A 25,125-nucleotide genomic window follows, 5' to 3' on the forward strand; every position below is an offset into this window, starting at 1 on the left:
TGTAGTCCCAGCTACTTGGAAAGCTGAGGCAGGAGAATTGCTTGAATCTGGGAGGCAGAGGTTGCAGTGAGCCAAGATTGTGCAGGATTGCTTGAGCCCAGGAGTTTGGGACCAGCCTGGGCAACAAAGTGAGACCCCATCTCTCTCTTTTTTTTTTTTAATAAGGGGTATATGAACATATATGAAAGTCCTGAAATGTCAGCTATTGTAAATGCTGCCAACTTGGTCTTCTTTTTCAAGATTACTTTGGATATTCTAGGTCGTTTGTATTTCCATATAAATTTTAGAATCAGCTTGTCACTTTCTACGCCAAAAAAGTGGAATTGTGATTACAGTAACATCGAGTATGTAGATCAATTTGGGAAGAATCAACACCTTAGTGTAATATAGCATCTTATAATTCACGAGCATAATATATCTCCCCATTTTTTAAGGTCTCATTTTCTCTCAGCAGTGGTCTTATAGTTTTTTTTTTTTTTTTTTTTTTTTTGAGACGGAGTCTTGCTCTGTCTCCCAGGCTGGAGTGCAGTGGCACAATCTCAGCTCACTGCAAGCTCTGCCTCCCGGGTTCACGCCATTCTCCTGCCTCAGCCTCTCCGAGTAGCTGGGACTACAGGCGCCCGCCACCACGCCCGGCTAATTTTTTTTTGTATTTTTAGTAGAGACGGGGTTTCACCGTGGTCTCGATCTCCTGACCTCGTGATCCGCCCGCCTCGGCCTCCCAAAGTGCTGGGATTACAAGCGTGAGCCACCGCGCCCGGCTATAGTTTTATTAATACAGGTCTTGCACATATATTTTTAAAATTTATGCTTAAGTATTTTATGGTTTTCGATCCAATTATAAATGGAATTGGTTTTATTTTATTTTCTAATTGTTTGCTGCTAATATTAAAATATAACTGATTTTTATATATTAATTTTATATTCTGTAATTTTGCTAAATTCACTTATTCTTCTAGTTGTTTTGTAGATTCCTCAGGTTTTTCTATGTAAATAATCCTATCATCTTAAAACAGAGATAGTTTCATCTCCTTTTTAAAAAAAAAATTTATGGCTTTTTTTTTCCTGCTTTATTGCACTTGCTTACCCCACCAATACAATATTGAATAGAAGTGGTGAGAGTGGACATCCTTGGCTTCTTTCTGAACTTTAGAGAAAAGTATTCAATAATGTACCATTAAATTGGATATTAGATTAGATTTTTCATAGTTGCTCGTCGTCAGATTAAGAAAATTATTTTCTCTTATTTGAAAAGGGTTTTTGTCATCAATGGCTCCTGTATTATGTCAAATATTTTTTCTACATATATTGAAATGGTCATATGGCTTTTCTGCTTTATTATTTTAATATGGTAGATGACATTGACTGTTTCTTATCCTGAAATAAACCTAATTTGTAATGATGTATTAGCTTTTTTAATGTATTACTAGACTTGATTTCCTAACATTTTGTTAAATATTAAGAGATATTGGTCTGTAGTTTTATTTTTTTTTTTGTAATGTCTTTTCAGGTTTTATATCAGAGTATTCTATCCTCATAAAATGAGTTAGGGACTGGGCACGGTGGCTCACTCCTGTTATCCCAGCACTTTGGGAGGCCAAGGCAGGTGGATCACCTGCAGTCAGGAGTTCGAGACCAGGCTGGCCAACATGGTGAAACCCTGTCTCTACTAGAAATACAAAAAATTAGCTGGGCATGGTGGTAGGTGTCTGTAATCCCAGCTACTCAGGAGGCTGAGGCAGGAGAATCACTTGAACCTGGGAGGTGGAGGTTGCAGTGAGCCGAGATCACGCCATTGCACTCCAGTCTGGGCGACAAGAGCAAAACTCTGTCTCTAAATTAATTAATTAATTAAATTAAATAGGCCAGGCATGGTGGCTCATGCGTGTAATCCCAACACCTTAGGAAGCTGAGACGGGCAGATCACCTGAGGTCAGGAGTTCAAGACCAGCCTCGCCAACATGGTGAAACCCCGTCTGTAACTAAAAATAACAAAAAGTAGCCAGGCGTGGTGGCACATGCCTGTAGTCCCAGCTACTTGGGAGGCTGAGGCAGGAGAATCACTTGAACCCGGGAGATGGATGTTGCAGTGAGCTGAGATCGTGCCACTGTACTCCATACTGGGTAGCAGAGCAAGACTCCATCTCAAAAATAATAATTAAATAAGTAAATAAATAAAATGAGGGAGTTTTTCCTTCTCTATTTTCAGAAGAAGTTTCTGTAAGATGAGTGTTGTTTCTTTCTGAGCTGTATTTGATAGAATTCATCAGTGAAACTATCTGGACCTGCCAATTTCTTTCTGAAAAGGTTTTGATAATTTAATTTTTTAAGTAAATATGTAAGGTTTGTTATTTTATATGAATTTTAGGTTATATTTTTGAATAATTTGCCCATGTCATCTACGTTATTGAATTTATTGACATGAAGTTGTTCATAATATTCCATTATTATCCCTTTGATGTCTGTAGAATCTGAAATCCCCTTTTACTCCTACTGTTGGCAAATTATGACTTCTCATTCTTTTTTAAAAAAATGTTTCTTACTCAGTCTACCTAGGGGTTTAGCAATTTTGTTAATCTTTTCAAAGAACCGATTTTTGACTTTGTTACTTTTCTCTATGGTTTGTTGCCTATTGAGTTGGTTTCTGCTCATACCTTTGTTACTTATTCCTTCACTTATTTTCAGTAAATATTATTTTGTTTTTCTAAGCTTCTTAAGATGGAACCTTACTTACCTTTTCTAAGGTAATCTTGTGAAGCTATAAATTTCCCTATAAACACTGCTTTAGTCTGGGCGTGGTGGCTCACGCCTGTAATTCCAGCACTTTGGAAGGTGGGTGGATCACTTGAGGACAGGAGTTCGAGACCAGCCTGGCCAACAGGGTGAAACTCCATCTGTACTAAAAATACAAAAACTAGCCAGGCAAGGTGGCACGCACCTGTAACCCCAGCTACTGGGGAGGCTGAGGCAGGAAAATTGCTAGAACCCAGGACGCAGAGGTTACAGTGAGCTGAGATCTCACCACTCTACTCCAGCTTGAGAGACAGAGGAAGACTCTGTCTCCAAAAAAACAAACAAACAAAAAACACATAACCAAAAAATAAAAAACACATACACTGCCGGGCGTGGTGGTTCACGCCTGTAATCCCAGCACTTTGGGAGGCTGAGGTGGGCAGATCACGAGGTCAGGAGATCAAGACCATCCTGGCTAACACAGTGAAACCCCGTCTCTACTAAAAATACAAAAAATTAGCCGGATGTGGTGACGGGCACCTGTAGTCCCAGCTACTTGGGAGGCTGAGGCAGGAGAATGGCGTGAACTCATGAGGTGGAGGTTGCAGTGAGCCGAGATCGCGCCACTGCACTCCAGCCTGGGCAACAGAGCGAGACTCCGTCTCAAAAAAAAAAAAAAAAACACACACACACACACAATTTTGGTATGTAGTATTTTTTATATCATCCTGTTCAAAATATTTTCTATTTATTAGGTAAATTCGTGGACTATTTAAAAGTATGTTGTTTAACTTCCAAATATTTTCTTTTAGCTGCATGTGGTGGCTTACACCTATAATCCCAACAGTTTGGTAGGTCAAAGCAGGAGGATCACTTGAGGCCAGGAGTTCAAAGCCAGCCTGGGCAACATAGCAAGACCTTGTATAAAAAATTTAAAAATTCAAATTAATTTTTTTTTTTTTTTTTTTGAGACAGAGTTTCGCTCTGTCGCCAAGGCTGGAGTGCAGTGGCGTGATCTCGGCTCACTGCAACCTCCGCCTCCCGGATTCAAGCAGTTCTCTGCCTCAGCCTCCCAAAAGCTGGGATTACAGGCGCCCACCACCACACCCGGCTAATTTCTTTATTTTTAGTAGAGACAGGGTGGCCTGTCTCTCCTACCCAGGTCACCATCTTGGCCTGGGTGGTCTTGAACTCCTGACCTCATGATCCACCCACCTCAGCCTCCCAAAGTGCTGGGATTACAGGCGTGAGCCACCGTGCCCAGCCCCAGCTCAAGTTTTTATGTAGTATCACTTACCATCAATCTGAAGAACTTATCTTTATTTGTTTATTTATGAGACAGGCACCTCAGCTCAAAATGGTGCCATCTTGGCTCACTGCAGCCTCCATGTCCCAGGCTCAAGCAATCCTCTCACATCAGCCTCTGGGTTAGCTGGGACCACAGGCTCATGCCACCACGCCTGGCAATTTTTTTTTATTTTTTATAGATAGTTTCACCATGTTGCCTAGGTTGAACGTCTTGAATTCCTGGGCTCAAGCAATCTGCCTGTCTCAGCCTCCCACAGTGGCTAGGATTACAGGCATGAGCCACCATGCTGCCCAGCCGAACTTCCTTTATCATTTCCTGTAGTGCAGATCTGCTAGCAATGAATTCTTTTTGGGTTATCTAAAAATGTGTTTATTTCACTGTTGATGACCACAATGTTTGATTTTTCAGTCTTTCCAAAGCACTAAGATTTTATCAATCATTTTTTGTTTTTGTTTTGTTTTGTTTGTTTATTTGTTTGTTTGTTTTTTAATATACCTAGAGTTTATCTGGGCCAAGTTTGAAGACTGCAACCTAGTAGCATGGATTCAAGTTGCCCTGAATATACACTCCAGTTAGCAGCAGTTACAAGTGGGTTTTTAAAGGAAAAGAAGAGATAGTTTCTAATTTGCTTACCAAGAATTTGCATTAAAATAACATAAGCTATTGATTGTGTATACATTGTTCTTTGTATCACAGATTCCAGGAACATGAAACTAACAGGTAAGGCAGCTAGTCAGGAACAAAATGCCTTTAAACAATTGTGCCTGGCCATGGAATCGGGGACAGGGTTGTGACTGAAGTCCCATACTCCTGTCTCTGGGCTTGATAAATTGTGCACACTTCACATACCTCAGGCTGTTCTGAGTATGTTTCTTTTCTCGTTCAGCCACTTTTTTTTTTTTTTTAATCGGAAGTCTTCCCATGGAAGCATTGATCAATCTCAGCTTATGAGACTGATAGACATTCTTCATCCCTGGCACTGGGAAGGCTCATTACCAGATGGTCCAGTCCTGCTGGGGGCTGGGGAAGATATAGAACAATCTTGCTTATTCAATTTTTTTTTAGCGGATTCCTTAAGATTTTCTAATACAAGATCATGGTTCTCACTTATATATGGAATCTAAATAGAGTTGAACTCATAGAAGCAGAAAGTAGAATGGTGGTCCCCAAGGGCTACAGGAGGCAGGGAAATGGGGAGTTATTTTGTTCAAAGGGTGCAAAGCTTCAGTTAGGCAGGATGAAATAGTTCTAGAGAGCTAGTTTACACTCTGGTGACTATAATTAGTAATCCTATTGTACACTTGAAATTTGCTAAGATCTTAAGTGTTCCTTACGATATACATACACAAAAAGGTAACTATGTGAAGTGATGGAAATGTTTTGTTTTTGTTTTTGTTTTTTTGAGACAGGGTCTCACACTGTTGCCCAGGCTGTAGTGCAGTGGTGCAATCTCTGCTCACTGCAACCTTCGCCTTCCAGGTTCAAACGATTCTCCTGTCCCAGCCTCCCAAGTAGCTGGGACTACAGGCAGGTGCCACCACACCTGGCTAATTTTTGTATTTTTAGTAGAGATGAGGTTTTGCCATGTTGGCCAGGCAGGTCTCAAACTCCTGACCTCAAGTGATCTGCCCAACTCAGCCTCCCAAAGTGCTGGGATTACAGGCGTGAGCCACCGCACCTGGCCTGAAGTGATGGAAGTGTTAATTAGCTTGATTGTGGTAATTATTTCACAGTATATACATATGTCAAAATATCACACTGTATACTTTAAATATATACAGTTTGTATTTGTTTTTCTTTTTTCTTTTTTTTTTTTTTTTTGAGGCAGAGTCTCGCTCTGCCGCCCAGGCTGGAGTGCAGTGGCGCGATCTCGGCTCACTGCAAGCTCCCCCTCCCGGGTTCACGCCATTCTCCTGCCTCAGCCTCTCCGAGTAGCTGGGACTACAGGCGCCCGCCACCACGCCCGGCTGATTTTTTTATATTTTTAGTAGAGACAGGGTTTCACCGTGGTCTCGATCTCCTGACCTCGTGATCCGCCCGCCTCGGCCTCCCAAAGTGCTGGGATTACAAGCGTGAGCCACCGCGCCCGGCCACAGTTTGTATTTGTTAATTACACCTCAGTAAAGCCAGGAAAAAAATACAAGATCATTCCATCCGCAAATAGAGATCATTTTACTTCTTCCTTTATCATCTCAATGCCTTTTATTTCATTTTATTAATCCATATAACTTCTTAAAATAGCATCTGTTTGTTTAAATTAGTACTTCCAAGCTGGGCTCAGTGGCACACACCTGTAGTCCCAGCTACTCAGGAGGCTGAGGCAGGAGGATATCTTGAGCCCAGGAGTAGTTTAAGGCCAGTCTGTGCAACCTAGCAAGACCTCATCTCTAATAATAATAATAATAGCATTTCCACTGATCTTTGCAGAATCTTTTGAAAAACAAGTTAATATCATATAGGGCGTGTGTGTGTGTGTGTGTGTGTGTGTGTGTGTGTGTGTGTGTGTAGCACCACCAGATCATTTCTCTAGAATAGCTTTGGTTTTACTGCTCTTTCACAAAACAAAGTTTGACAGCATCTGCAAATCCAAAGATATAAGATTTGAAGTCGGCCGGGCGCGGTGGCTCACGCTTGTAATCCCAGCACTTTGGGAGGCCGAGGTGGGCGGATCACGAGGTCAGGAGATCGAGACCACGGTGAAACCCCGTCTCTACTAAAAATACAAAAAAAATTAGCCGGGCGTGGTGGCGGGCACCTGTAGTCCCAGCTACTCGGAGAGGCTGAGGCAGGAGAATGGCGTGAACCCGGGAGGCGGAGCTTGCAGTGAGCCGAGATTGCGCCACTGCACTCCAGCCTGGGCGACAGAGTGAGACTCCGTCTCAAAAAAAAAAAAAAAAAAAGATTTGAAGTCTTTATGTATTTTTTAGATGGAGTTTTGCTCTTGTTGCCCAGGTTGGATTGCAATGGCACGATCTCGGCTCATTGCAACCTCCACTTCCTGGGTTCAAGCGATTCTCCTGCCTCAGCCTCCCAAGTAGCTGGGCTTACAGGTGCCTGCCACCACTCCCAGCTACTTTTTGTATTTTTAGTAGAGTCGGGGTTTCACCATGTTGGCCAGGCTAGTCTTGAATTCCTGATCTCAGGTGATCCGCCTGCCTTGGCCTCCCAAAGTGCTGGGATTACAGGCATGAGCCGCCACACCTGGCCAGTCATCATTTACTATAAAAACAAAATTAATAAGTTCCTCTTTATTTTTGCATACCTTCTTTTTGAAAAGCCCAACTAAAGACAACAAAAGTTCATTAAAGTACAATTATAGGATGAATCACTGTCTGTGTTAAAGTTATAGGGCGTACAAAATAGAATGATTCAGGGTAGTGTTAGCAAAGGGAAATTGCAACCTAGTGATTAAAAAAAAGAAAGAAAAAATGTTTCTTTCAAATGACTTCAGGCCATTTGCTGGAATTTGTAGTCTCCATGTAGTTCATGCCTCATTATCCTTGTTAATAGAGGCAGTGGTACAAATTGCACAGCCATATCTGACATCCAAAAATACATGTGGCTTTGAGATGTATGTTTGGGGTTTGTTTTTTGTTTTGTTTTGTTTTATTTTTGGTAAATACATACATACATTTAATTTTGTACTGAGTTGGAAGGGGGAAAAATCTGCCTGTCGATCTTTTTGTTCAATTTATTCTTTCTTGTTTGTTTGTTTTGAGATGGAGTTTTGCTTTGTTGCCCAGGCTGGAGTTCAGTGGCGCAGTTTCAGCTCACTGCAGCCTCTGCCTCCTGGGCTCAAGCAATTCTCCTGCCTCAGCCTCCCAAGTAGCTGGGACTACAGGCACCCACCACCACACCCCGCTAATTTTTGTATTTTTAGTAGAGACAGGGTTTTACCATGTTGGCTAGGCTGGTCTCAAACTCCTGACCTCAAGTGATCTGCCCACCTTGGTCTCCCAAAGTGCTGGGATTACAGGCATGAGCCACTGCACCTGACCTCAAATTTATTCATTTTTTTTATTTTTTATTTTTTGAATTGGAGTTTCACTTTGTCACCCAGGCTGGAGTGCAGTAGCGTGATCTCAGCCCCCTGCAACCTCTGCCTCCTGGGTGCAAGTGATTCTCCTGCCTCAGCTCCCCAAGCAGCTGGGATTACAGGCATGTGCCAACATGTCTGACTAATTTCTGTATTTTTATTTTATTTATTTGTTTATTATACTTTAAGTTCTAGGGTACATGTGCACAACGTGCAGTTTTGATACATAGGTATATATGTGCCATGGTGGTTTGCTGCACCCATCAACTCATCATTTACATTAGGTATATCTCTTAATGCTATCCCTCCCCCAGCCCCCCACCCTGCAACAGGCCCCAGTGTGTGATGTTCCCTTTCCTGTGTCCAAGTGATCTCATTGTTCAGTTCCCACCCTATGAGTGAGAACATGTGGTGTTTGGTTTTCTGTCCTCGTGATAGTTTGCTCAGAACGATGGTTTCCAGCTTCATCCATGTCCCTGCAAAGGACATGGTTTGCATATGTTGAACCAGCCTTGCATCCTAGGGATGAAGCTGACTTGATCTTGGTGGATAAGCTTTTTGATGTGCTGCTGGATTTGGTTTGCCAGTATTTTATTGAGGATTTTCCCATTGATGTTCATCAGGAATATTGGTCTAAAATTCTCTTTTTTTGTTGTGTCTCTGCCAGGCTTTGGTATCAGGATGATGTTGGCCTCATAAAATGAGTTAGGGAGGATTCCCTCTTTTTCTATTGATTGGAATAGTTTCAGAAGGAATGGTACCAACTCCTTTTTGTACCTCTGGTAGAATTTGGCTGTGAATCCGTCTGGTCCTGGACTTTTTTTGGTTGGTAAGCTATTAATTATTGCCTTAATTTCAGAGCCTGTTATTGGTCTATTCAGAGATTCAACTTCTTCCTGGTTTAGTGTTGGGAAGGTATATGTGTCCAGGAATTTATCCATTTCTTCTAGATTTTCTATTTTATTTGTGTAGAGGTGTTTGTAGTATTCTCTGATGGTAGTTTGTATTTCTGTGGGATCGGTGGTATATCCCCGTTATCATTTTTTACTGTGTCTATTTGATTCTTCTCTCTTTTCTTCTTTATTAGTCTTGCTAGCAGTCTATCAATTTTGTTGATCTTTTCAAAAAAATGGCTCCTAGATTCATTGATTTTTTTGGAGGGTTTTTTGTGTCTCATCTCTTTCAGTTCTGCTCTGATCTGAGTTATTTCTTGCCTTCTGCTAGCTTTTGAATTTGTTTGCTCTTGTTTCTCTAGTTCTTTTAATTGTGATGTTAGAGTGTCAATTTTAGTTCTTTCCTGCTTTCTCTTGTGGGCATTTAGTGCTATAAATTTCCCTCTACACACTGCTTTAAATGTGTCCCAGAGATTCTGGTACACTATGTCTTTGTTCTCATTGGTTTCAAAGAACATCTTTATTTCTGCCTTCATATCGTTATTTACCCAGTAGTCATTCAGGAGCAGGTTGTTCAGTTTCCATGTAGTTGAGCGGTTTTAAGTGAGTTTCTTAATCCTGAGTTCTAATTTGATTGCACTGTGGTCTGAGAGACAGTTTGTTGTGATTTCTGTTCTTTTACATTTGCTGAGGAGTGCTTTACTTCCAATTAGGTGGTCAATTTTAGAATAAGTGTGATGTGGTGCTGAGAAGAATGTATATTTTGTTGATTTGGGGTGGAGAGTTCTGTAGATGTCTATTAGGTCCACTTGGTGCAGAGCTGAGTTCAGGTCCTGGATATCCTTGTTAACCTTCTGTCTCGTTGATCTGTCTAGTATTGACGGTGGGGTGTTAAAGTCTCCCATTATTATCGTGTGGGAGTCTAAGTCTCTTTGTAGGTCTCTAAGGACTTGCTTTATGAATCTGGGTGCTCCTGTATTGGGTGCATATATATTTAGGATAGTTAGCGCTTCTTGTTGAATTGATCCCTTTACCATTATGTAATGGCCTTCTTTGTCTCTTTTGATCTTTGTTGGTTTAAAGTGTGTTTTATCAGAGACTAGGATTGCAACCACTGCTTTTTTTTTTTTTTTTTTTTTTTTTGCTTTCCATCTGCTTGGTAGATCTTCCTCCATCCCTTTATTTTGAGCATATGTGCATCTTTGCACATGAGATGGGTGTCCTAAATACAGCACACTGATGGGTCTTGACTCTTTATCCAATTTGCCAGTCTGTATCTTTTAATTGGGGCTTTTAGCCCATTTACATTTAAGGTTAATATTGGTATGTGTGAATTTGATTCTGTCATTATGATGTTCGCTGGTTATTTTGCCTATTAATTGATGCAGTTTCTTCATAGCATCAATGGTCTTTGCAATTTGGTCTGTTTTTGCAGTGGCTGGTATCAGTTGTTTCTTTCCATGTTTAGTGCTTCCTTCAGGAGCTCTTATAAGGCAGGCTTGGTGGTGACAAAATCTCTCAGCATTTGCTTGTTTGTAAAGGATTTTATTTCTCCTTCACTTATGAAGCTTAGTTTGGCTGGATATGAAATTCTGGGTTGAAAATTCTATTCTTTAAGAATGTTGAATATTGGCCCCCACTCTCTTCTGGCTTGTAGGGTTTCTCCTGAGAGATCTGCTGTTAGACTGATGGGCCTTCCTTTGTGGGTAACTTGACCTTTCTCTCTGCTGCCCTTAACACTTTTTCCTTCATTTCAACCTTGGTGAATCTGACAATTATGTGTCTTGGAGTTGCTCTTCTCAAGGAGTATCTTTGTGGTATTCTCTGTATCTCCTGAATTTGAATGTTGGCCTGCCTCGCTAGGTTGGGGAAGTTCTCCTGGATAATATCCTGAAGAGTGTTTTCCAGGTTGGTTCCATTCTCCCCATCACTTTCAGGTACACCAATCAAACATAGATTTGGTCTTTTCACATAGTCCCATATTTCTTGGAGGCTTTGTTCATTTAACTCTGTTTTCTCTAACCTTGTCTTCTCGCTTTATTTCATTAATTTGATCTTCAATCACTGATACCCTTTCTCCCACTTGATTGAATCGGCTATTGAAGCTTGGGCATGCGTCATGAAGTTCTCGTGCCATGCTTTTCAGCTCCATCAGGTCATTTAAGGTCTTCTCTACACTGTTTATTCTAATTAGCCATTCGTCTAATCTTTTTTCAAGGTTTTTAGCTTCCTCGTGATGGGTTTGGACAACTTTTAGCTCGGAGAAGTTTGTTATTACCGACCTTCTGAACCTACTTCTGTCAACTCATCAAAGTCATTCTCCATCTAGCTTTGTTCCATTGCTGGCGAGGAGCTGCGATCCTTTGGAGGAGAAGAGGCACTCTGATTTTTAGAATTTTCAGCTTTTCTGCTCTGGTTTCTCCCCATCTTTGTGGTTTTATCTACCTTTGGTCTTTGATGTTGGTGACCTACAGCTGGGGTTTTGGTGTGGATGTCCTTTTTGCTGATGTTGATGCTATTCCTTTCTGTTTGTTAGTTTTCCTTCTAACAGTCAGGTCCCTCAGCTGCAGGTCTGTTGGAGTTGGCTGGAGGTCCACTCCAGACCCTGTTTGCCTGGGTATCAACAGTGGAGGCTGCAGAACAGCAAATATTGCTGCCTGATCCTTCCTCTGGAAGCGTCCTCCCAGAGAGGCAGCCGCCTGTATGAGGTGTCTGTCAGCCCCTCCTGGGAGTTGTCTCCCAGTTAGGCTACACGGGGGTCAGGGACCCACTTGAGGAGGCAGTCTTCTGTTCTCAGAGCTCAAATGCCATCCTGGGAGAACCACTGCTCTCTTCAGAGCTGTCAGACAGGGACGTTTAAGGCAGCAGAAATTTCTGCTGGCTTTTGTTCAGCTATGCCCTGCCCATAGAGGTGGAGTCTAGAGGCTGTAGGCTTGTTGAGCTGTGGTGGGCTCCACCCAGTTTGGGCTTCCCCGCTGCTTTGTTTACCTAATCAAGCCTCAGCAATGGCGGATACCCCTCCCCCAGCCAGGCTGCTGTCTCACAAATCAATCTCAGACTGCCGTGCTAGCAGTGAGCAAGGCTCTGTGGGCATGGGAGCCTCTAAGCCAGGCACAGAAGAGAATCCCCTTGCCTGCCGGTTGCTAAGACCTTGGGAACAGCACAGTATTTGGGTGGGAGTGTCCCGTTTTTCCAGGTAGTCTGTCATGGCTTCCCTTGGCTAGGAAAGGGAAATCCCCTGACCCCTTGTGCTTCCCAGGTGAGGCGACACCCCACCCTGCTTCGGCTCACTCTCCATGGGCTGCACCCACTGTCCATCCAGTCCCAGTGAGATGAACCAGATACCTCAATTGTAAATGCAGAAATCACCCATCTTCTGTGTTGATCACGCTGGGAGCTGCAGACCGGAGCTGTTCCTATTTGGCCATCTTGGAACGCCCCTCTCAATTTTTGTATTTTTTAGTAGAGATGGGGATTCACCATATTGGGCAGATCACAAGGTGAGGAGATCAAGACCATCCTGGCTAACAAAGTGAAACCCCGTCTCTACTGAAAATACAAAACTTTTTGAGATGGAGTCTCACTCTATTGCCCAGGCTGGAGTGCAGTGGCACGATCTTGGCTCACTGCAAGCTCCACCTCCTGGGTTCATGCCATTCTCCTGCCTCAGCCTCCCGAGTAGCTGGGACTACAGGCACCTGCCACCACGCCCAGCTAAATTTTGTATTTTTAGTAGAGATGGGGTTTCACCATGTTAGCCAGGATGGTCTCGATCTCCTGACCTCATGATCTGCCTGCCTCAACCTCCCAAAGTGCTGGGATTACAGGTGTGAGCCACCATGTCTGGCCAGATAGTTAGGTTTCTAAAAGAAAAAAAAATCAGGCTGTTAACAGATAGTTACATTGTCTTTTTCTTTTTTATATTTATTGTTTATTTTAAAAAACAGAGATGGGGTCTCACTGTTGACCATGCTGGTCTTGAGCTCCTGGTCTCAGAGGATCCTTCTGCCTTGGCCTCCCAAAGTGCTAGGATTATAGTGGTTGGTATTGTCACAGTTAAATTCACATTTTTTGTTTGCTTTTATTTTTGTAGACTACATATGGGTGGTTTTTTATTTTATTTCATTTTTTGAGACAGTCTTGCTCTGTCACCTGGACTGGAATGCAGTGGTGTGATCTCAGCTCACTGAAACCTCTGCCTCCTGGGGTCCAGTGATTCTCCTGCCCCAGCCTCCCCAGTAGCTGGGATTACAGGCATGTGCCATGACACCTGGCTAATTTTTGTATATTTAGTAAAGACAGGGTTTCACCACATTGGCCAGGCTGGTTATGAACTCCTGACCTCAAGTGATCCACCTGCCTTAGCCTCCCAAAGTGCTGGGATTACAGGGGCCCAGCCTCATATGGGTAATTTTTAATTCTTGGTTGCTGTAGTGGGTTAAGGTGGCCCCCAAAAGGATATGTCTGCATCTTAGTCCTCAGAACCTGTGAATGTGACCTTGTTGGACACAGGGTCTTTGCAGATATAATTAAGTTAAGGTCATTGAGATGAGATCATCCTAGGTTATCCAGCTGGGCTCTAAGTCAGGCGTGATTACAGGCATGAGCCACCATGCCCAGGCAATAGATGTTTATTAATTGAATTACTCTTCAAATATTCAGGAGCTCAAAAAAATAGGCACTATCAGCTGGGCTCTTTGGCTCACACCTGTAATCCCAGCACTTTGGGAGGCCAAGGTGGGCAGATCTTGAAGTCAGGAGATCGAGACCATCCTGGCCAACATGGTGAAACCCTGTCTCTACTAAAAATACAAAACTTAGCCGGGTGTGGTGGCGGCGGGCACCTGTAATCCCAGCTACTCAGGAGGCTGAGGCAGGAGAATCGCTTGAACCAGGGAGTCGGAGATTGCAGTGAGCCAAGATCATGCCACTGCACTCCAGCCTGGTGACAGAGCAAGACTCTGTCTCAAAACAAACAAACAAACAAAAATAGGTACTTTCCTTTATTCCTTAATCTCACTCACATATTTATTTCTTCAATAAATCCTTGACTTTACCTCCAGAACATACCCTGCATCTGCCTCCTTTTCTCTCTCTCTCCTACCACAGCCCTCGCCTCTTTACTGACTGTGGCTTTACACAGGGCTACCTATGCCATGGCCCCTGTATACTCTCTGAGTTCATAAAATATCGTTTTTTTCCCAGTTCACTCCACTCCACATTGTTCTTTTTACATTCCAAATACACCAAGCTCACTGAAGGCCTTGGCTATTGGAGTTAGTTAAGGCCTTTGTAGTGGTTCTTTCTACCTCAGGTGCTCTTGCCTGGGATCTCCATGTATTTAGCTCCTTATAACTTAAGTCTGGTAGAAGTCATTTCCTCGGGAAGACCTTTTCATTCTAAAGTAGTTCCATCATCCTGTATCATATTATCCTATTTTTTATAGCATTTATCACTCCCTGATATTTTCTCAGGTTTATGTGTTTGCTTATTATTTGTTGCACCTTACTAGAACGCTTATCTGTCTTGCTCATGCATGTATTCCATGTGCCTAGAACAACACCTGGGATAGAGGAAGAACTCAATAACTATATGATCAACAAATGAATGAGTGAATGAACATATTGATATATCTGAACAAGACATAAACCTCTACCCTTCTACCCTTCCCAGCAGCCCAGGGAACAAACTCATCATGTTCTTCTGTAACCCCCATCCTTGGACTTGACATGTGTTTCACCTTCTTTCATGTTAAAGAGGTGATGATAGTAGTAATTTTAACTGTTCACCTGCTAAGGTGTGCACAGAAGACTAGCATGCGCTCAGCTAGCCTTTCCAAGTCCTCCCATGCTCCCAGGTGTCCCTGTCTCTTACAAGCTCTCCTTGGGCTCTGCCCAGGCCTTTGCTTTTAAACCTCCCTCCTCCTGACCAGGACTAGTGATTTTTCCATTGGTTTGAGTTCTACATGAATGACAGGCCTCTCCTCCTTGCTCCACAGAACCAAGGAATTTTACTGCTGAGATGAATCTTAGAAAAGAGGAAGAAATATGTAGTGGTTAAGAGCAGAGGCCCCGAAGTCAGACTGCCTGGATTTGAATGTCTCTATCATTTACTAGCTGGGTAGCTTTGAGCAGTTTCTGAACTTAGTTTCTGTGTTTATTTTATTTTTATTATTTTTTTTTTTTAATTTTTTTGAGACAGGGTCTCACTGTCACCCAGACTGGAGTGCAGTGGTACGATCTTGGCTCACCGCAACCTCTGGTTCCCAGGGTCAAGAGATTCTCCTGCCTCATCTTCCTGAGTAGCTGGGATTACAGGCACATGCCACCACACCTGGCTAATTTTTGTATTTTTAATAGAGACGGGGTTTCACTATATTGGCCAGGCTGGTCTTGAACTCCGACCTCAAATGATCTCCCACCTCGGCTTCCCAAGAGGCTGAGATTACAGGCATGAGCCACCGTGCCCGGCCCTCTGTGTTTTTTAAATAAAGATAAAAATAGTTGTCCCTTGGTATCCTCAGGGGTTTGGTTCCAGGACCGCCTCCACCCCCCACCTCCCCACCACACACACACAGAGTTAAAAAATCTTTGGGTGCTCAAGTCCCATATATGAAATGGTTGCATAGTATTTTTGTATATAACCTGCACATATCTTTCCATATACTTTATTTCTTTATTTTTAAATCATCATCAAAATATGGAACACTTCACGAATTTGTGTGTCATCCTTGCACAAGGGCGATGCTAATCTTCTCCAAATCATACCAGTTTGAGTATATATGCTGCCGGACGAGCACTAGATGCGGGTGACCCTTGAACAGTGTGGGATTCGCTGTTTTCACCCCACACAGTTGAAAATCTTAGGATAACTTTAGACTCCCCAAAAACTTAACTACTAATAGCCCACTGTTGACCAAAAGCCTTACTGATAACATACAGTCAATTAACACATAAACTAGTATCTATATATTTTTAATGTATTCACTACATACCCTTTTCCTAATTTTTTTGGCACTTCTATGCTGTGTGGTCCATCTATGAGGTTTTTCCAAATTGTCGTAAGTCTCCAAAAAGTTTTCCAATGTAATTTATTGAAAAAAAAATCTGCTTGTAAGTGGACCTATGCAGTTCAAGCCTGTGTTGTTCCAGGGCCAACTGTACTTTAAATTATTTCAAGATTACATATAATACCTATTACTATGTAAATGCTATGTAAATAGTTGTTATGCTGTATTTTTTAATTTGTAATAGTTTATTACTGTGTTGTTACTTTCTACTGGTTAAATTTTATTTTATTTATTTATTTATTTATTTATTTTGAGATGGAGTTTCGCTCTGTCGACCAGGCTGGGCTGGAGTGCAGTGGCATGATCTCAACTCACTGCAACCTCCGCCTCCCAGATTCAAGCCATCCTCCTGCCTCAGCCTCCTGAGTAGCTGGGATTACAGGTGCCTGCCACCACACCCAGCTAATTTTTGTATTTTTAGTAGAGACAGGGTTTCGCCATGTTGGCCAGGCTGGTCTTGAACTCCTGACCTCAGGTGATCCACCTGCCTTGGCCTCCCAGTGTTGGGATTACAGGTGTGAGCCACTGCATCCAACATTTTCTTAAATATTTTTGATCTGCAGATGGTTGAATCCATTGGTGTGGAACCTACACATATGAAGGACCAACTGGACCCACCTCATAGAGTTGTGAGACTAAATCTACATAAAGCACTTAACTTTGTGGCTGTCATGTGGTGAACAATTAGTCAATGTCAGCTGCTTCTATTATGAAGTTGATAATTTAAACAAAATTTAGTGTGGCTCAAGTATTCACCCAGAAGTAATAGGTACTGTAGTAGGCACAGGGTTCCACCCTCAAGAAGCTCAGAGTCTAATGGGGGAGAAAGGTAAGTGTAGAAGCAGTTCCAGTTGGGTGTGATAAGTGCTAATTAGAATAAGAGGATCTAGGAGCTTAAAAGTGGGGGCCCCAATTCATACCAGTGGTTGGGAAAGAGTGAGGCCAGAGTAGAGATGGGAGTACTTTTTGTCTGGCTTCTCCTGTGAGTCTCAGCTGTCTTCATTTTTTCCCAAAAGGTTAGAACCTTCAGAAATTGGCACCTTCTAGGCCCTGGCACTGTCTCTTCCTTGGCTATTTTAGAGGTTACAAACCAGTCTTTAGGCATAATTTAGCACAGAATTTCCCAAACAGCATTGTGAAGAACACTGTATACTGCAATATGATGATGGTTCTGTGGATTTAAAAAGAAAAAAAAAAGTATTCCATGGTTCAAATAAGTTTGGAAAATGCCAGAGTTATATAGAATTTCTTCCTGCAGCACTCCTGCTGCCAACTTTTTAATATGTGAATGTGCATTATTAATCTCCGGAAGAGGGATATAGTTTACAAATTTGATTTACCCCAGACCATCTTTTAATAACTTACAGAGTTAATGTTCCTCGGAATAATCTGAAAGATCCAGGCAGGTGGCCACTGCAGATTTACCGTATTAGAACATAGTACAGTTCCTCCAGAGTAAAAAATGTCACATTTCTTTTTTTTCTTTTTCTTTTTTTCATTTTTTCTGTTTGCCCCTCCTACCATTTGCAAAAAACATCAAATTTAATTGAGGCTATTTCTTTAGTTCTGCATGACCCATGTGAGAATAACAACCATCAGGTAATAATGAAGCGTTTTCAATGAATTCTAACCATCTGAAGAAAGGACCTTTCTCCATGAAATACTGTGTGTCTCCACTATCAGGTGTCTCTTTGTTTAGCACTTAAGAAGAACTGGTTCTATTACTCATTCGCACACACACTGGGCATAAAATTAGATCTATGACCCCTCAGCGGCTGGCTGATTGATTTAAGTGGTCTGCTGAAGAAGGTAATGGAAAATTGAACATGACTCCTTTCCCAATGGCTTCCTATGATGAAAAAGTTAGAAATTATTTGAGCTGGAGCTCTAGAGTGAGCTTCAGCCCGTATAACTCAGAATATTCCAATTTTTGCCAGGAGAATAAAAGATTTCCAGGTACAATAAAGCTCCACTGTAAAGCACCTCAGGATAGTACAGACGCAGTAAACCTGTGGGTTCAGTTACGTCCTCGGTGTACTTTGAACTATAAAATCAGAAAATAATCACACAAATAGAGTCCCTGGTCTTTACTATTCATGCCCCTGCACAATTCTACTTACACTGAAAATTATAATTTATGGCATAGTTGGCCTTGATTCTTTGTAGTTATTCTATACTTGCAGTTTACCTTATTCTCTGACAAGCCAAGAGAACAAATAATAAAATCTATGGCATAACTCCCACAGGAGCTTTCTGCAACCCCAAGTATTTTTTCTGAAGTTTTAGTCACATCTTCAAATGGTCTCAGTTTCTTTTTTTTTTTATGTGTTTTTTTTTAAATTATTATACTTTAGGTTTTAGGGTACATGTGCACAATGTGCAGGTTTGTTACATATGTATCCATGTGCCGTGTTGGTTTGCTGCACCCATTAACTCGTCATTTAGCATTAGGTATATCTCCTAATGCTGTCCCGCCCCCCTCCCTCCACCCCACAACAGTCCCCGGAGTGTGATGTTCTCAGTTTCTTTTGTCTCTGGAGAGACAAGGATGGCAGAGATGACCTCTGAGAACCTTTGCAGCTTTCAGATTCTTTGAGTCTAATAATTGGAATGAGTAAGGGAGCCTCAAGTCTTTTGTCATTTAGGTTCTGACTGGATTGTTGGGGAAGTCAGAAATTACTGATGGAGTCAGCAATTTCTAGCACACAACAAACTCTTATATTCTGAACAACTGTCTTTGACAGACAAGCTGCCACCCACTCCTGAACCCTAACAATCCAGTAGCACTGTCCTATCAAGGACTGTGAGGCCATCACACATCTGGAGCACTAACAGCAACTCTCATTTCATAGTAGTTTCTCTGTACCAGGCACAATGCTTAGTGCTTTATGCATGTTATCGCTTTTAATCTTTAAAACCTGAATTATCCTCATTCATCTTCACTTTATGGATGAGGAAAATATCAAATGAAGCCACTAGATCATGGTTACCCAGCTAAGCGGCAGAAGAGCCAGGATTCAAGCTCAGGTCTCTCTAATTCCAAGTCTGTGTTCTTTCCACATCATGTTGCCTTCTCAGTATACTCCACAATTCTGTTACAGTCTGAAAATCTTTGCTGAAGCACAATCCAGGGGGCACTGTGGCTTTACCATTTCAAACCATGCTTCACAGTAGCATTGGGAAGACAGACTCTGGGCTATTTTTTCCCAGTCGCTTTTGGCTAAGAGTTGACCATTCTTAGGGTGAGAATAAAGTCCTTTTGATTAACTATGATGTTTTGGAGATAGTGCCCTTCTCTTGAATATGAAATGTGACCTTTTTTTCCCCTACAGTTGTCTGTTCTGTTCTACAGCTCAGACACAGACATCCATACTCCTTACCTTACAGTAACAGACTCTTGGAGTTGTCTAATCTAGCTTCTCGTCCTGCATAGGAATGCCTTAGTAGACACATCTGTGATCTTTACCCTTGGAACCATATTACTTTTCACTGAGGAAACCAATACACAAAAGCCTAAAGTCACTTAAATAAAGTCACGCAGCAGGAAAGTTGATATCCTTTTAAGGGATACCACAGACCAGAAAAAGGCGTGTATGCTAAGCTGCGCTTTTCTCAACATCAAAATACAGGATATAGATACACCTTCCAATGACCAAGGTGTTCCTCACCACCTCCGCTCATTGGTAGACCAATGCTCTGTTGCACTTTTAGATACTGTTCTAACATCTAGCATTTATTGAGAGTTAACTATATGCAAGAAATTGTGCTGAACATAAATTTGGTTTTAGTTAAAACCTGAGTTTGAATCCCTGCTATTCACTAGTTTTGTGACCTTGAACAAATTCCTTAAGTTCTCAAAGCCTCGGTTTTCAGATCTGTAGAATGGTGATAGTAGAATACTTGTTTCAGGGTTATTGTGAAAATAAAAAGAGATAATACTATATTAATATACTAGGTTGACATTAAAATTATACCAAACTGCCTGTTCTGGTTTTCAACCCATAGGTGCTGGCTTTCTTCTGCCTGTTTATCTTATTAGGGGGCTGGAAACAACCTATACCAACATGGCAACATCATAAAAAGTTTTTTTTTTTTTAATCACTCTTAACAAAAAAAAGCACCAGATAAGGCTTACTCTTTGTTCTCTGAGGAAGTGGAATCTACTGCTTTTTTTAGTCACTTTTGACGTTTTTATTAGCTTAGAAGTTCTAAGTTGTTTATACTCATTAATGAGGTTTGAAGCTTCTAGGTTCTCCTAAGTTTCATCATTCATCCAAAAATTATTGGTGTCTCTGCCTTCAGAAGCCTTTATTTAAAAAGTTCTCTGTTCCTAGGAATATCTACCCCCTATTGATACGTCTCATATCTTCAGCATTCAATGGCGAATTCATTAGACTGTAAACTCTCAAAGACTTGAACCATGTTTTCTACATCTTTGTGTCCTATTCAGAGCCTAGAACAATTCTTTGTATAAACAGATGCTCGTTTATGTTATGTAAATGAATTAATTCTAGACCTTTCCAGATCCTGCAAAGGATGATGAAATACTCAGTAAGAGCGTAGGGTGAGGGGAAGAGTGTTAGGACTGTAGCACCTTCCCATGTCATTAATTTCCTTTGACTCCTTGAGCAGGTCACTTCTCTGACCCTCAGGTTGGAGTTATAAGTATCTCTAAGGGTTCATGCAGATTTGAAATTGTATGACTATAAGTAAATCAGCTTTTTACTGAATGAAGTAATGTTTTAAGTGACATGTCATTGCCTAAAATTATATCCAAATCTATGGCCTCACAGAGACTGTTAGCCCAACTTGTTTATGTGAAATCTTTGTGAAAGTGAACTGACTTATAATTGTCAGGTACATTTGAAGAAAGAGCAAGACTTGAATTCCCAAAAGAAGTGTGGCAGTTTTAATTTATTTCCTTGTTAGGAAATGTACAACTTAATTAGACCTTGGCTGGTTTCCCTGTAAGATCTAATTTATGGAGTTTGGTATAGTAGGTAAAACAGAATGATGGTTCTGTAAAGTGCACCCTGTCAAAAAATGAGTGCAGGCCAGGCACAGTGGCACAACCCTGTAATCCCAGCACTTTGGGAGGCCAAGGCGGGTGGAGGTCAGGAGTTTGAGAACAGCCTGGCCAACATGGTGAAACTCTGTCTCTACTAAAAAAAAAATACAAAAATTAGCCAGGCATGGTGGCGCCCACCTGTAATCCCAGCTGAAACAGGAGAATTGGGAGGCTTAAACAGGAGAATTGCTTGAACCCAGGAGGCAGAGGTTGCAGGGAGCCAAGATCGTGCCACTGCACTCCAGCCTGGGCAATAGAGCAAGACTCCATCTCAGGGAAGAAAAAAAACTGAATGAGTACAGGCTGGGGGCAGTGGCACAACCCTGTAATCCCAGCACTTTGGGAGGCTGAGGAGTTCCAGACCAACCTGGGCAACATAGTGGGACTCTGTCTCTACAAAAAATACTTTAAAATTAGCCAGGCATGGTGGCACACACCTCTAGTCCCAACTACTTAGGAGGCTGAGGCAGGAGGATCTCTTGAGCCCAGGAGGTTGAGGGTACAGTGAGCTATGATCATGCTACTGCACTCCAGCCTGGGTGACAGAATGAGACGCTGTATTGAAAAAAAAAAAAAAAAAAAAAAAAGGTGGTGGGGGATGAGGGATGAGTGTGGCTCTATATAAAGTAGAAGTTGAGGAACTTCAAAAAGACATTCCCTCGTCCGGGCAAAATGGCTCACGCCTGTAATCCCAGCACTTTAGGAGGCTGAAGCAGGCAGATCACCTGAGGTCAGGAGTTCAAGACCAGCCTGGCCAACGTGGGGAAACCCCATCTCTACTAAAAATACAAAAATTAGCCTGGTGTGGTGGTGGGCACCTGTAATCCCAGCTACTCAGAAGGCTGAGGTGGGATAATTGCTTGAACCCAGGAGGCAGAGGTTGTAGTGAGCCAAGATCACGCCACTGTACTCCAGCCTGGGCGACAGAGCGAGACTCCGTCCCCCTCCAAAAAAAAAAGACATTCCCAATCGTAAATGCCTTCCCCACTGGCCAGTTTCTGTGATTCAGAGTGTGGGCACAGCATAGCTGGGTTCTCTGCTCAGGATCTTAACAAGGATGAAATCGCAGTGCTGTTGGGAGGCCTTCATTTTCATCCGGAGTTCAGGGTCCTCTTCAAAGTTCTTTCCTGCTGTTGGCAGAATTCAGGTCCTTTCAGTTGTAGGACCAAGGATTCCTTTTCCTTGCTGGCTGTTGGCCAGTCATTGCTCTCAGCAGGTGACTACAGCTCCTTGCCACCTGGCACCTCACAGCATGGCAGCTCACTTCTTCAGAGCCAGCAACAGAATCTCTCGCCTCAGTCTGCTAAGATGGATTCTTACATAACATAGTTATGGGACTGACTAGCCCATCACTTTTCTCATATACAGTAACCTCATCACAGGATTATCGTAGTCACAGGTTCTGCCCACCTGAGGAGAGGGGATTACACAGGATATGTGGACCAGAGGGTGGGAATACTGGGCGGGGGGCACCTCAGAATTCTGCTCAGCACACCAGCCATCATTTTAGAAACCTACACCTTTGGTTTTATTAATCAAGGGCTTCTGAAGATAGGGACATTTTAACTGATTTAAATTTTAGGGCTGGAAGATAACTTAAAAATCATTTTGTTTAAACCCTTACTTTGTTTTTTGGTTTTTTGTTTGTTTGGTTGGTTTTTTTGAGACAGAGTCTTGCTCTGTCACCTAGGCTAGAGTGCAGTAGCGTGATCTCAGCTCACTACAACCTCCGCCTCCTGGGTTCTAGTGATTCTCCTGTCTCAGCCTCCCAGGTAGCTGGGATTATAGGCACGCACCACCACACCCAGCTAATTTATATATTTTTAGTAGAGACAGAGTTTTACCATGTTGGCCAGGCTGGTCTTGAACTCCTGACCTCAGATGATCTGCCCAGCTCGGCCTCCCAAAGTGTTGGGATTACAGACGTGAGCCACCATGCCCGGCCTGCTTGTTTTTAACATTCATGAAGGGAAATGACTTGCTGAAATCACAGACCAGAAGTTCAGGTTCAGCAACTTCCACACCAGGGTTCTCATTAGTACCCTGGCACCTACTGCTGCTAGAAAGACCTAAAGAATTACATCGAGGACTCAATGCTTTTATGTGATGCCAGAAAGCGCGGCAAATTCACAGCAAGAATGTAGGGAGAGCATCCCCCAGACAGCCAAGACATGGCAGGAAGGCAGGAGTGTCACAAAGACATGTAAGGAAGAGATTACAACAGGAAAAAAGCTCCTATTTTATAAATTCTTTTAAAGTTTGTGGGAGGCAAGCTCTTGCACTTCAGCTCATCATTACATTTGGTAAAAACATTTATATGTGAAGAGGAGTGTTGGCCAGGATTCCATTCATTTAAGACAGAGTCATCAACTTTTAAAGTAAAATTATTCATGATGTAGGCAAGGAAGCTCAAATTCTGAAATAAATGTTTCCTTTATGAGGCATTTTCTCTGCAGAGACCTGGTTTATTTTCCCAAATTTAAAGTCACTTAGCAATTCTAGAGATTGATTCTGGCTTATGATCACTTTGAATATATTATGATTTAGTAAAATTAGGTAAGTGCCCTGAGGAGGAGGAGAGCTGCTTTAGGGATTCATGATTACCATCATGAATTACATCACAAAGAGAAGAGATGGGGGTAGGATAAACTGTTAAAGCATCCACATAAATAGATAAGGAAAGACAAAATCAGCCAACATTACATCCCACTGAGAAAAAGATCAGAAAAAGAATGGTTACTAGAATTACATCAATATTGGGAAAGTGTAGAGAGGAGCATTTATTATAAGCATTGCTTCTTTGGGGGTTTCAAGGTTTACTACCTTGAGAAGCCTCGGAAGGTTTAATAAGACACTGTGGCTGGGCCCGGTGGCTCATCGCCTGTAATCCCAGCACTTTGGGAGGCCAAGGTGGGTGGTTCGCTTGAGCCCAGGAGTTCAAGACCAGCCTGGGCAACATGGTGAAACCTCGTCTCTACAAAAAAATACAAAAATTAGCCGGGCATGGTGGCGCGAGCCTCTAGTCCTAGCTACTTCCAAGGCTGACGTGGGAGGATCATTTGAGCCCAGGATGTTGAGGCTGTGGTGAGCCGTGCCCTCACTACTGCACTCCAGCCTGAGCAACAGAGCAAGACCCTGTCTCAATTAAAAAAAAAAAAAAATTTTAATAAAAATTTTTAAAAATGCAAAAACTAGCCAGGTGTGGTAATCCACACCTGTATTCCCAGTTACTAGGGAGGCTGAGGTGGGAGGATCAGGAGCCCAGGAGGCAGACGTTGCAGTGAGCCATGATCTTCCCACAGCACTCTAGCCTGAGCAACAGAACCAAGACCCTGTCTCAAAAAAACAAACAAAAAAGACACTTGTAAAGGTGACTAGTTAGTCTGTAATTTCAACAAACGGAATTTAAATATATCAGTTGCTCTCAGGTTAGTCATCAGAGATTCAGACTCTGTTATAGCTGACCCCTACAGACCACAAAGGAAATAATTCTTTAAAGAGAAGGGGAAAAGGTACCTTCTTCTCAAGATTGAGATAAGAATAAATAAGGAACTGGTTAAATAGACAAGTAAATTATGATCGATCCTGTCAGTGGAATACTATGCAGCTATTGAAGGAAGCTGCTCATGTCCATCTGGAATTATTTCTAAGATATGTTGTTAAGTGAGTAAAGCAAAACAATATTTAGTACACCACCATTTTGTGGGAAAAGGGAAGAAGCGAAGAGTACATATTTGATTTTCTATCTACAAAATATTTCTGGGGAAACTGGTGATATTGATTGTCTCTGAATGACTAGGTGACTGGGGTATAAGGTTGGGAGAGAGACTTCACCGCTTTTGTACCATTCAAATTTTGAAGCAGATGAATATATTAGCTAATCAAAAACATCTTTTTTTTTTTTTTTTTTTGAGACAGGGTCTTGCTCTGTTGCCTAGGTTGGAGTACAGTTGTGCAGTCACAGCTCACTGCAGACTTGAACTCCTGGGCTCAGGTAATCCTCCCGCCTCAGTTTCC

The 25,125-nt window shown here is 42.1% G+C and overlaps 1 protein-coding gene and 1 non-coding gene across 4 annotated transcripts in view; one reads left to right on the forward strand and one right to left on the reverse strand.

The window, feature by feature from the left end:
* LOC116463691 (calcium uptake protein 1, mitochondrial) overlaps nt 1-25,125 on the forward strand; it is a 262,265-nt gene that overhangs the window by 230,288 nt on the left and 6,852 nt on the right. The window lies entirely within an intron of this gene.
* Nucleotides 15,665-15,770, reverse strand: LOC116463697 (U6 spliceosomal RNA). The gene has a single exon (XR_004246757.1). It is a non-coding gene; the product is annotated as a U6 spliceosomal RNA (small nuclear RNA).

Source organism: Hylobates moloch, unplaced genomic scaffold (assembly GCF_009828535.3).
Source record: "Hylobates moloch isolate HMO894 unplaced genomic scaffold, HMol_V3 SCAFFOLD_53, whole genome shotgun sequence".
In the NCBI taxonomy this organism is placed as follows: Eukaryota; Metazoa; Chordata; class Mammalia; order Primates; family Hylobatidae; genus Hylobates; species Hylobates moloch.